Genomic DNA, 11431 nt, shown 5'->3' with positions numbered 1-11431 from the left:
GGAAAGGAGGGAGAGAAGGAGACCAGAAAGAGAAATTAAATTGAGATGTCTCTGTTTTTAGGCAATTTGTGTTGCAAGTTATGGGAATTACTAAAAATAGTAATAAACAGGCAGTTGAAAATGGGTAGATGGAGATGGAACCACCAGTTGGAGGTTGGAAGTATAGATTTAAGAGCCATATAGCTATATGTGGAAGAGGAATAGTGACATTAGGAGGAGAAGAATAATTACTGCAGTTTAATACATGGAGGGGGAAAGTGAACAAGAACAATATATTAAGAAATTATAATGGAAGGAAAATGTGAAGGAAGAAATAGCACCAACAGAGACAGGAGAAGGAGTCCCAGGATAGTAAAATAATATGAAGGCCAAAGGAGTATGAGTCTCCAGGATTTAATGAGCTTTTATATCTTGTTAAAGGATGTGCATATTTGATGACATTTTCATAATTACTTTTGACAGCAAAATGTCCCTAAATGTTATTTTGATCTAGTATTTGTAAACTATGGAAATTATTTATAAATCCAAAAACCACTAAAGGATTATTACAGCAAACTTGAAGTTTTAACTAATTATCAGGATTTTTTTCAAGACCTATTAAGTAACGCTGCAAATACTAGAAACAAAATCAAACTGCCTTATACTGTAGGCAGTAAAACCTAAATCAATTTATCAGATCATATCGCATGTAATAAGTGGGTATGTCTTTTGTCCAACCAGATTTCTGTATGTTCGCATAATCTCCTTTAACAACTCCAGTAGAAACACAACTTCCTTCTTTTAACATCCATATATCAAACCCACTATAACAACAACCACAAACATTGTAGCTCAAAAGAAGACATTTATTATGTCTTACAGTTTTGTAGGTCATAAATTTTGGGGCACGGGTTGCCTGGGCAAATATCCTGTCGCAAGCTGTGTTAACAGAGGTTATTTGGTAGAATTCAAGGACTATGCACCTAGTCTGGATGATCCATTGTGGCTTCTGCTCCTTTATGAGGATGTCTAGAAGTCTTGGCTCAACTGGGGTGCTGTCAACTGAGTACTTACATGTGGAATATCTACGTAGTTTGGACTTCCTATGTAGGTTGGTGGCCTTAGGGTAGATGACCTTCTTACTATGTTTACTCATGGCTCCTGAAGGATAGTGAAGTTGTATTCCTCGTAAAACCTAAGGCATCACTTTTTATAGCATCACTTTTTTTTAAGTTTATATTTTAATACCAGTCAGTTAACTTACAGTGCTATATTAGTTTCAGGCATATAATACAGTGATTCAACAATTCCATACATCACCCTGTGCTCATCACAACAGGTACACTCCTTAATATCTATCACCTATTGAAACTAACTCCCAAGCGTCTTCCCTTTGGTAACCATCAAATTGTTCTCTATAGTTAAGAGTCTGATTTCTCTCTCTCCTGATTGTCTCTCTCTCTTTCTCTTATTTTTTTTCATTTTTGTTCTTTGTTTTGTTTCTTAAATTCCACATATAAGTGAAATCATATAGTATTTGTCTTTCTCTAACTTATTTTGCTTAGCATTGTACACTCCAGCTCCATCCATGTTGTTCCAAATGGTATAGCATCACTTCTGCCATTTTCTTTTGGCCAAACAAATCACGTTGAACAGAATGGAAATTAAATTCTACTCCTCAAAGTGGGTAGTAGTGAAGTATTTGCAAATATCTTTAATCTACTATTTCTGGGGAAAATACTGATTGGCTTTGTTTGTCTCTGTCATGACCTCACATATACAGGAAGTAAATGACTCACCAGCAAATAAAAAAGGAAGGGAAAGGAAAAACATGTCATGTAGAAAAAATTTAAAATAAACCAAACCATCTTAAGAAACATCTTCCATAAATAGAGTGACTCAAATCATTATCTTACAATCAATCTTCTCCCTAAAGAATTTAGTAAATGTATAGCAAGTTATTTGTTTATGGACTTTCTGAAAATATTACTATAATGACTTTTGTCTTTTCTACTCTGACAATCTTTATAATAATACAGCCTAAAATTGAAAAGAAACATGAAATAAGGCTTCTCCCCCTCAACTTTAATGTAAAAGAAAGACCAAAGTAATTAATTTTGTGGTATGCATTTGTCTATTCTTTATAGAAAGAAACAAAATTTTCACTGACTTTTTGCAATATGCTTTTAAATTAAAGGCAATAGTGACATATTCGATTAGAAGTTCATGGATATACATGACTGACCAACCAATGAAAACTATTTCATAAGAACTAAGAATTAATGAGAAAGAAATGGAAATACAATAGTTAGGAAGAAAGTGGCACTGTGGGTTTGACATTTATAATGGATTAGCTGTTAATTTTTCCTCTTCTATATGTTGCTCTAATAAGATTTGTCAGAATACTGTACAATTTATCTTCCTGCACATTTCTCTTACAAATGATGGATCACTGCATATTATAAGCCAAATTTTCAAATAAAATGAAGAAGAGACTTGCTTCCAGCAATAGATGCATATGAAATAATGGCATTTGTATGATTATAACCATGACACCTATGCCCTAAATTTCTTTTTTTCAAAAACATTTATATAATCATGGCTAGACTACCAGTTAAATTATATTAGCTTTTTGGGGGGAGGCCGCGGTAGTGTACGGATTGGTAGTTCATGTGGAAAGCAGGTACCATTTCTATCTCTTTCTCTTTAATTTTCTCACCTTCTTTCTTCTCTATTTTTCTGCAGCTTCATTGCTCACTGACATGTTGCTCTATGTCTCTCTCTCCTCAATGCCTTTATGTACCTTTCCTGTCAGTTCATGTATCACCCTCTCTGTCTCCAGTTTTGTTTCTCTCATTTACTTTGGTCTATTTATGCTAAAGCAAAAGAGATTCTAAAACACCTTATAAACAGAACACCCTCAGTAGATTCAGTAGATTTTTGCTGAGTCAATGTCCATGTAGAATGCAGCCCAAAGAAGACAAAAGTCCAGCGGGCCTGCAGTTTATGAAGCTAAAGCCAAATGGACCAGTGGTACTGCAGGTTTTAAGTTTCAATACTTCAAATCCAATATAATCTGGCCCCGGGTGAATTGATGCCACCAAAGTTTATAACCGAACCTGTCACTGTCTCTGGGAGTAGATATTAATTCCCTATCCTCTCCTTTCTATTCCTTCCCAAATAAACTTGCAATCTTGACCACCTATTAGGAAATATCACAACCTCTCTACTCATGGAATAATCCTTATCTACTACTTTGTAACCAACATATATGGAAAAAAGGTCACTTTTTCAACTAACATAAACACATGAAGCTTAGGTTTCTATAAAATCTACTTGGATTTTCAATAGTAACTAAAATGCTCTTTAGACCTGGATGGAACCCTATTCTAACTATTTGTTCTTTGCTGTAGAACTTCATCAGGAAAACTCCCAAATGATAAAAACTGATATAGAAAACTTGATGTTACCAATTGTTTATATAAGATATTAACACAATGTACTTTAAATTATATATGTAGTATTTTCCACTTTCCTCATTTTATATATAATGTTTAAAGACATATATGAATAATAAAAGAGTCACTTATATGGGTTCACATTAATTAAAATGAAAAAGAAGTTTTCTATCAACCTTTCAATGTAGTCCTCTAAATTAAAATTATATTTCTATTTTACAAAGTTGAAATTAATTCTCTTGATTTGTAAACTTTATTATTGATAAACATGGTTACATGCAAAATGATTTGTTTAGAATGATGATTTCTTTTAAAAATCTCATATTTGCCAGATATATGACTTTTAAGCAACTGAGTTTATAACATACTTAACATACTTACCAAATATTAACTTAACATATTTACTAGTAGACACAATTCATAGAGCAAGTCAAATCCATACATGAGAGTTTGTGGCTCTCTCATTGTCTGATTCTAGGCATGAGATAGTTTATTGTCTTTACATTTTGAAAGGCAAAACTTGATAAATCTTTCTTTCCAGTAAAAGGCACAAATGTCAACCTCACAAGATTTCACAAACACCTTTAGGATGTTTTGATTCTGAAGCACAGTTGAATGATCATGACAAAGAGTGAATGGTTCCTGATGAGTTTGATTATGAAAATAACCTGGGAGGAATTTTTTTGGGGGGAGGGGGTATTTTATATAAATTCTATTTTATTTTATTTTAAGAAAGAGAGAGAATACATGTGTGTGAGAGAGCAGGGTGGGTAAGTCGGGCAGAGGGAGGAGAATCTTTTTTTAATTTAAATTAAATTAATTAACATATAACGTATTATTAATTTCAGAGACAGAGTTCAGTGATTCCTCAGTCTTATATAACACCCAGTGCTCATTACATCATGTGACATCCTTAATGTCCATCATCTGGTTACCGCATCTCCCACCTCATCCTCTCCAGTAACCCCCAGTTTGTTTCCTATGACTAAGGGTCTCTTATGGTTTGTCTCCCTCTTTGACTTCATTTGTTTTATTTTCCCCTCACAGTCCACTATTCTGTCTCCTAAATTCCACATACAAGTGAGATCATGTAATAACTGTCTCTGATTGACTTATTTTGCTTAGCATAATACCCTCTAGTTCCATCCACATCATTGCAAATGGCAAGATTTCATTTTTGATGGCTGAATGGTATTCCATTGTGTATATATACCACACCTCCTTTATTCATTCAGCTGTCAATAGACACCTGGGCTTTTTTATAGTTTGGCTCTTGTGGACATTGCTGCTATAAACATTAGGGTGCAAGTGTCCCTTCAGGTCATTACATTTGTACCTTTGGGGTGAATCCCTAGTAGCACAGTTTCTGAGTTGTAGGGTAGCTCAATTTTCAATTTTTTAAGGAACCTCCATATGTTTTCCCAGTGTGGCTGCACCAGCTTGCATTCCCACCAACAATGTAGAAGGGTTCCCTATTCTGCAAATTCTTGCCAACATCTGTTGTTTCCTGATTTGCTAATTTTAGCCATTTGACTAATGTGAGGTGATATCTCATTATGGCTTTGATTTGTGTTTCCCTGATGTCAAATGTTGTTGAGCACTTTTTTTCATGTGTCGTTGGCCATTTGTATGTCTTTGGAGAAATTTCTGTTCATGTTTTCTGCTCACTTCTTTTTTTTTTTTTTAAGATTTTATTTATTTATTCATGAGAGACACAGAGACAGAGAGAGAGAGAGTCAGAGACACAGGCAGATGGAAAAGCAGGCTCCATGCAGGTAGCCTGATGTGGGACTCAATCCCGGGACTCCAGGATCATGCCCTGGGCCGAAGGCAGGCACTAAACCGCTGAGCCACCCAGGGATCACTTCTTGATTGGATTATTTGTTCCTTAAATTTGATAGGTGCTTTATACATTTTCGATACTAGCCTTTTATGTGATTAGACATTTGCAAAAATCTTCTCTCGTTCTGTCAGTGGTCTTTTGTTTCTGTTGACTTTCCTTTGCTTTGCAAAACTTTTTAACTTGATGAAGTTCATTTTTGCCTTTGTTTCCCTTGCCTTTGGAAACATGTCTAACAAGAAGTTGCTGCAGCTGAGGTCCAAGAGTTTGCTATCTGTGTTCTCCTCTAGGATTTTGATGGATTACTGTCTCACATTTAGGTCTTTCATCCATTTTGAATCTAGTTTTGTGTGGTGTGAGAAAATGTTTCAGTTTCATTCTTCTGCATGTGGCTGTCCAACATTCACAATAACATTTGTTGAAGAGACTGTGTTTTTTTTCCATTGGATATTCTTTCCTGTTTTGTTGAAGATTAGTGTATCATAGAGTTGAGGGTCCATTTCTGGGTTCTCTATTCTGTTCCATTGATCTATGTGTCTGTTTTTGTGCCAATACATACTGTCTTGATGATTACAGCTTTGTAATAGAGCTTAAAGTCTGCATTGTGATACAGCCAGTCTTGGTTTTCTTTTTCAACATTCCTTTGGTTATCCAGAGTCTTTTCTGACTTCATACAAATTTTAGGAATGCTAGTTCCAGCTCTGTGAAAAATGTTGATGGTATTTTGATAGGGACTGCTTTGAATGTACAGATTGCTCCAGGTAGCATAGACATTTTAACAATATTTGTTCTTCCAATCCATGAGCATGGAACATTGTTCCATTCTTTGTGTCTTCCTCAATTTCTTTCATGAGTGTTCTATAGTTTTCTGAGTACAGATCCTTTGCCTCTTTGGTTAGAATTATTCCTAAGTATCTTACAGCTTTTGGTACAATTTCCTTAATTTCTTATTCTTCAGTCTCATTGTTAGTGTATAGAAATGCAATTGATTTCTGTGCATTGATTTTATACCCTGCCTTTCGCTGAATTCCTGTATGAGTTCTAGCAGTTTTGGGGGGAGAGAAGGAATCTTAAGCAGGTTTCACATCCAGTGCAGAATCTGACATTGGGCTCAATCTCACAACCCTGATATCATGACGTGAGTCAAAATCAAGAGTCAGAGGCTGAACCGACTGAGCCACCCAGGTGCCCTGGGAACATTTTTTTAAAATACAGATTCCTCATCTGTCATCCAAGACATAGTAAATCAGAACTGGGGAGGCTGATGGTGGAGAAGGAGGGTAAGAATTTCTATTTTTAGAATATGCCCAAGTAAATAACATGGCCAGTGAGGATATGGAACTATTATGGAAGTAAGGACTGCCATTACTCAGGCCATCTACAACATATAAAATAGAAGAGACCTAGACCAAAGGATAAAAACTAGAAAACAAAAGGTAATATGTGGAAACATTGATAAATAAAACAACAGGTCACGTTCATTTATCTTTCAGTGTATGCTGCATAGTATGTTAGTCTTAGTATAGGTTACTTCATTAGTTATTCAACTAAACAAAAACAACAGGTACCATTATTGCCATCCTCCCCAAACCATTTTATATGACAAAAGTAAAGTTAAGAGAGGCTAAGTAACTTGCTCAAGATCTCAGAGTAAGTAAGGGACAGAGTGTGATTCAACCCTAGGTAGTCCAACTATATAGCCTTACGCTTAACCACTGAGCTAGATGATAGTATTGATACAATGTGGAAGTAAATCATTTTTTTTAAGATTTATTTATTTAAAAAAAAAAAAAAAGATTTATTTATTTATTGGGGGGAAGAGAATCTTCTTCAAACAGACTCCTTCTGAGCAGAAAGCCCAATGCAGAGCTTGCTCTCAAGACCCATGCAATCATGACCTGAGTCACAACCAAGAGTCCATCACTTAACTGACTGAGTCAACAAGGTGCCCCATGAATTACATTCTTATGATGGAACACAATTCTTTGGAATTGAGATCCCTATTAGAGCAAGAGTACCCCTGCTATACTAAATTGTACCTGCATTCAACCAATGGCAAGATTACTTGTAAGTCCAGTTACCTCTTATGGGAAGTTTAAGTACTTTTAAGAAACAGAGAGACTTCTGGGTGTCTGTGAAGAGATAAATGCATGTCTTGGCCTGACTTTTAAGAATCTCTCCAAACAAATCCTTACAATACGTCCAGGTCTTTTCAAAAGCTCAAGTAGGATACAAGACTTCTATTAGAGGGTGAAAATTATTATATTTCATACAGTCAACTGTGGTGTCAGGTTTTCTTATCTTGATTCTTTCTCGGATAAAAAAAATTACATCTACACATATGTTTATAAGGTCACTCTACAGAAGATCAGTCAAAACAGAAATGACAAAAATAGTTTTACATATATTTTACAAAGGTCATCTGAAACAGAAAATTGTCAATTAATTTTCTGCAGATACTCCTCTTCATTTCTATTTCTTTCTGAAAAATAGTTAATATAGGATTACATCCCAATCATAGTAGGTAATGTTGTCTCACGGCAGCTTTTTGGAACCAGCGTAAAACTCTGATTGTCAGGGTAATGGAGGACGTCTATACATGAATTATTCAAAGGCTTGTATAATCAGTACAGCATTCAAATTAAACCCCAGAATGTGCAAATTAGGCAATTATTCATAAAAATTATTAACATTTTAATTTTTCAGAGCTCAATGTGACATTTTGCATAGCTTTGCTTAAATATAGCATGGAACACTGCAATTAGAGCCATAGTTCCAGTTCCCATACTTAAGCATTGTATGTTTGGATGAGTGCTTACAAGTCGATAACTAATATTATGGAAATAAAAAATAGTAATAAAAATATTGATGATTCTGCAAACATGAACACATGTCTGATTAGGTGAACTTATCAATTATAATCAATTAAATATCTTGAAACTTGATCTTGTCCAGTACTGGCTCAATTTTTTCCCTTGGAGATTAAAGTTCACAATAATTAGCATCTCATCTGTCACACATACTACAGACATATATCCTTGAATCTAGCATATGTAGACATTAAAATACAAGATTACTTTTTTTCATTTAAAAATATCAGTATATGCTATTTTTCAATGATTTAGCAAAAAGTCATGAGGGGCTGAATTAGGTCAGTAATAGTGAAAATGGTGAAGTGGAATTGTATTTGGATGCTAGAAATTATTGATTGACACTCATTTTTCTGGAAGAGGGATATATTAAGAATTTCTGCTTATCAAACTAGGTAGATAATAATACAATTGAATAGCTTCGGGAATTGAAGAAATGAGTGATTTGGGTAAATAAAAGTGTAGTCCTTGCAAGACATCACTGAATTTGATCTTGGACAAACTAAGTTCATGGTATCTGTGGGAACTTCCTGTTGGGCAATCCCTCACAGGCTGCTGGAAGTGTTGTAGGGGTGCTATTTCATAATTAGGAATAAGCATGAAACAGTTATAGCACATTACTTATATGGCACTGGATGGAATAGCCCATATATAGAAAGTGGCACAGTAAGAAAATAGTCATTGCAGAAATCCTCACAGAGACTCAATAAATAAGGGTGAAGACAGAAGATTCTGTGAGATAGAAGAGACAAAATTTTTGAAGCAGAAGGAGATTCAGGAACATTGATTACCTTAATTTTGAAAAAGACAAAGAAGATAGTGTGTATTAGTTTTCTACTTTGCTCTCACAAATTACTACATACTGGAGGCTTAAGATAACAGAAATGTATTACTTTACAATTCTGTAGGTTAGTAGTCCAATTAGGGTCTCACTGGCTAAAGTCAAGGTGTCAGCAGGGCTGTATTCCTTTCCAAAAGCTCTAGTGGATAATTTAGGTCTTTGTCTTTTCCAGCTTCTAGGGTCCACCTGCATCCCTTGGTTTGTGGCCTATCTTTTCCATCTTCTGTTCCTACAAGGTTGCACCCTTTGGCCATTTTCCTATTGTCCCATTTCTGTCCACAATCAGAAGGTTCCTCACTTTTGAGACGGTATTAATCCAATCTCTAGCTCTTCCAGCTATGAAGGTGATTTAGTTAAGCACAGTATTCAGGATATATAAGTGAAACCAGGAGGTCATTAGCACAGAAAGAGATAAAAACTAAAATTCCTCAAAAAACACTCTGCCAAGGTGCTTAAAGATAACTTTATAAATGAAAGCCACTCAAAACAAACACAAGGCAAAACAAAAATGTTAAAAACAAGGTTAAAAATTACACAATGTCTTTTTTTTAAAAAAGACCTTTTCTTTATCTGAAAGAGAGGGAGAGAGAACAGAAGCAGCAGAAGGGGAGGGGCAGACGGAAAGGGAGAAGCAGACTCCCCAATGATCAGAGAGTGGGATGGACATGGGGCTCGGTCCCAGGACCCCGAGATCAGGATCTGAGCCTAAGGCAGACATCTAACTGACTGAACCACCCGGGTGCCCTTACACAATGGTTTTAATTCTTGATAAAATATAGAATCTGACTGGCTATTGCCAGGCTGCCTTTAAATATCTGTGGGGAATCCAGCCCAGTTGCTGTTTCAGTCACAGAACTCTAGCTGGAGAAAGAGGTACGGTCTTCAGAGAGAAAATGGGCTAGACATCCTTGGGAGTTAGTATCCTCAATACCAAAAAGTGGCTCATAATGCAAACTCCAATACTGTCAAAGCTGAACAACTTACGCATGAACACCAGTTGATGGAAAGAGAATAATTGCTCTTTCAAGAATTGACATGATAAATAGGTAGAGTTAAATGCTGAGAAATCAAACCCTCAAAAAAGCCTTCTTCAATTATACTTTGAAAACTGTACAATATACTAAACATTCATTATTTACTGTTTTTTTAAACAAATAACTACTATTGGAAGGAAAAACATATTAGATTCTTTAAGCTTATGTAAGACACATTTCTCTCCTAAATTTAGAATTCTGCTTAAAGAGAGCATGAAAAACACAATGAATAAGTAGAAAAATGCCACAATGTGGGGTAAAGTTCAATTTGATGATTTCATGATTTTTCCTAGAATCATGATATAGCAGAAAATGGTTAACTTTTGAAACAAAGAAGCCCAGAAATAAATCTCTGATCTCACATTGTGCTAAGTGATCTTATCTAATATATTTGGTACATTTTAATCTATATTGAGAATCTATACATGGATATAATAATACTGATTTTGTTGTAATGATAAATTAGAGAAAAATAATTAAAGTACATGTGACAGTTTCTCTTGAACAGCAGGCATTCAAAGACAGTAAGCAGTAATTTTTCATTGATGAAATATTTATTATAGGTATCTTATTGTTTATTCATTTAAGCATTAAAACAAAATTAAAAGACAAGCTACAGAATGGAAGAAAATATTTGCAAACCACGTATCTGTTAAGAAGTGGATAGGGACGCCTGGGTGGCTCAGCAGTTGAGCATCTGCCTTTAGCTCAGGGCATGATCCTGGAGTCCCGGGATCGAGTCCCACCATCGGGCTCCCTGCATGGAGCCTGCTTCTCCCTCTGCCTGTATCTCTGCCTCTGTGTGTGTGTGTGTGTGTCTCTCATGAATAAATAAACAAAATCTGAAAAAAAAAAAAACAAGCGAATATCCAAAATATATAAGGAAGTCCTATAACTCACTAGCAAAAAAAAAAGTTTAATTTAAAAATGGACTGGGACCTGAATAGGCATCTCTCCAAAGAAGACATACACAGGGCCAACAGGTACATGTAAAAGTGGTCATCATCACTAATCAGTAGGGGAACGCAAATTATTTTTTTAAGATTTAATTTGTTCATGAGAGATACAGAGAGAGAGAGAGGCAGAGACACAGGCAGAGGGAGAAGCAGGCTCCACGCAGGGAGCCCGATGTGGGACTCGATCCTAGGACCCCAGGATCACACCCTGGGCCGAAGGCAGACGCTCAACCACTGAGCCACCCAGGCCTCTCTGGGATGCAAATTAAAACCACAACTAGATCTCACCACAAACCTGTGAGGATGGCTATTATTAAAAAAAAAAAAAAAAAAAAGAGAGAGAGAGAGAGAGATAACAAACACCGGAGAGAATGTAGAGAAAAGGCAGCTTTTGTGCCCTATTAGAAGGAATGTAAATTGGTAAAGTCACTATGAAAAAGAGTTTGGAGATTC

This window comes from Canis aureus, chromosome 15 (genome assembly GCF_053574225.1).
Source record: "Canis aureus isolate CA01 chromosome 15, VMU_Caureus_v.1.0, whole genome shotgun sequence".
NCBI lineage: Eukaryota > Metazoa > Chordata > Mammalia > Carnivora > Canidae > Canis > Canis aureus.
The sequence above is the reverse complement of the archived record's forward strand: the minus strand, read 5'-3'. Positions refer to the sequence as shown.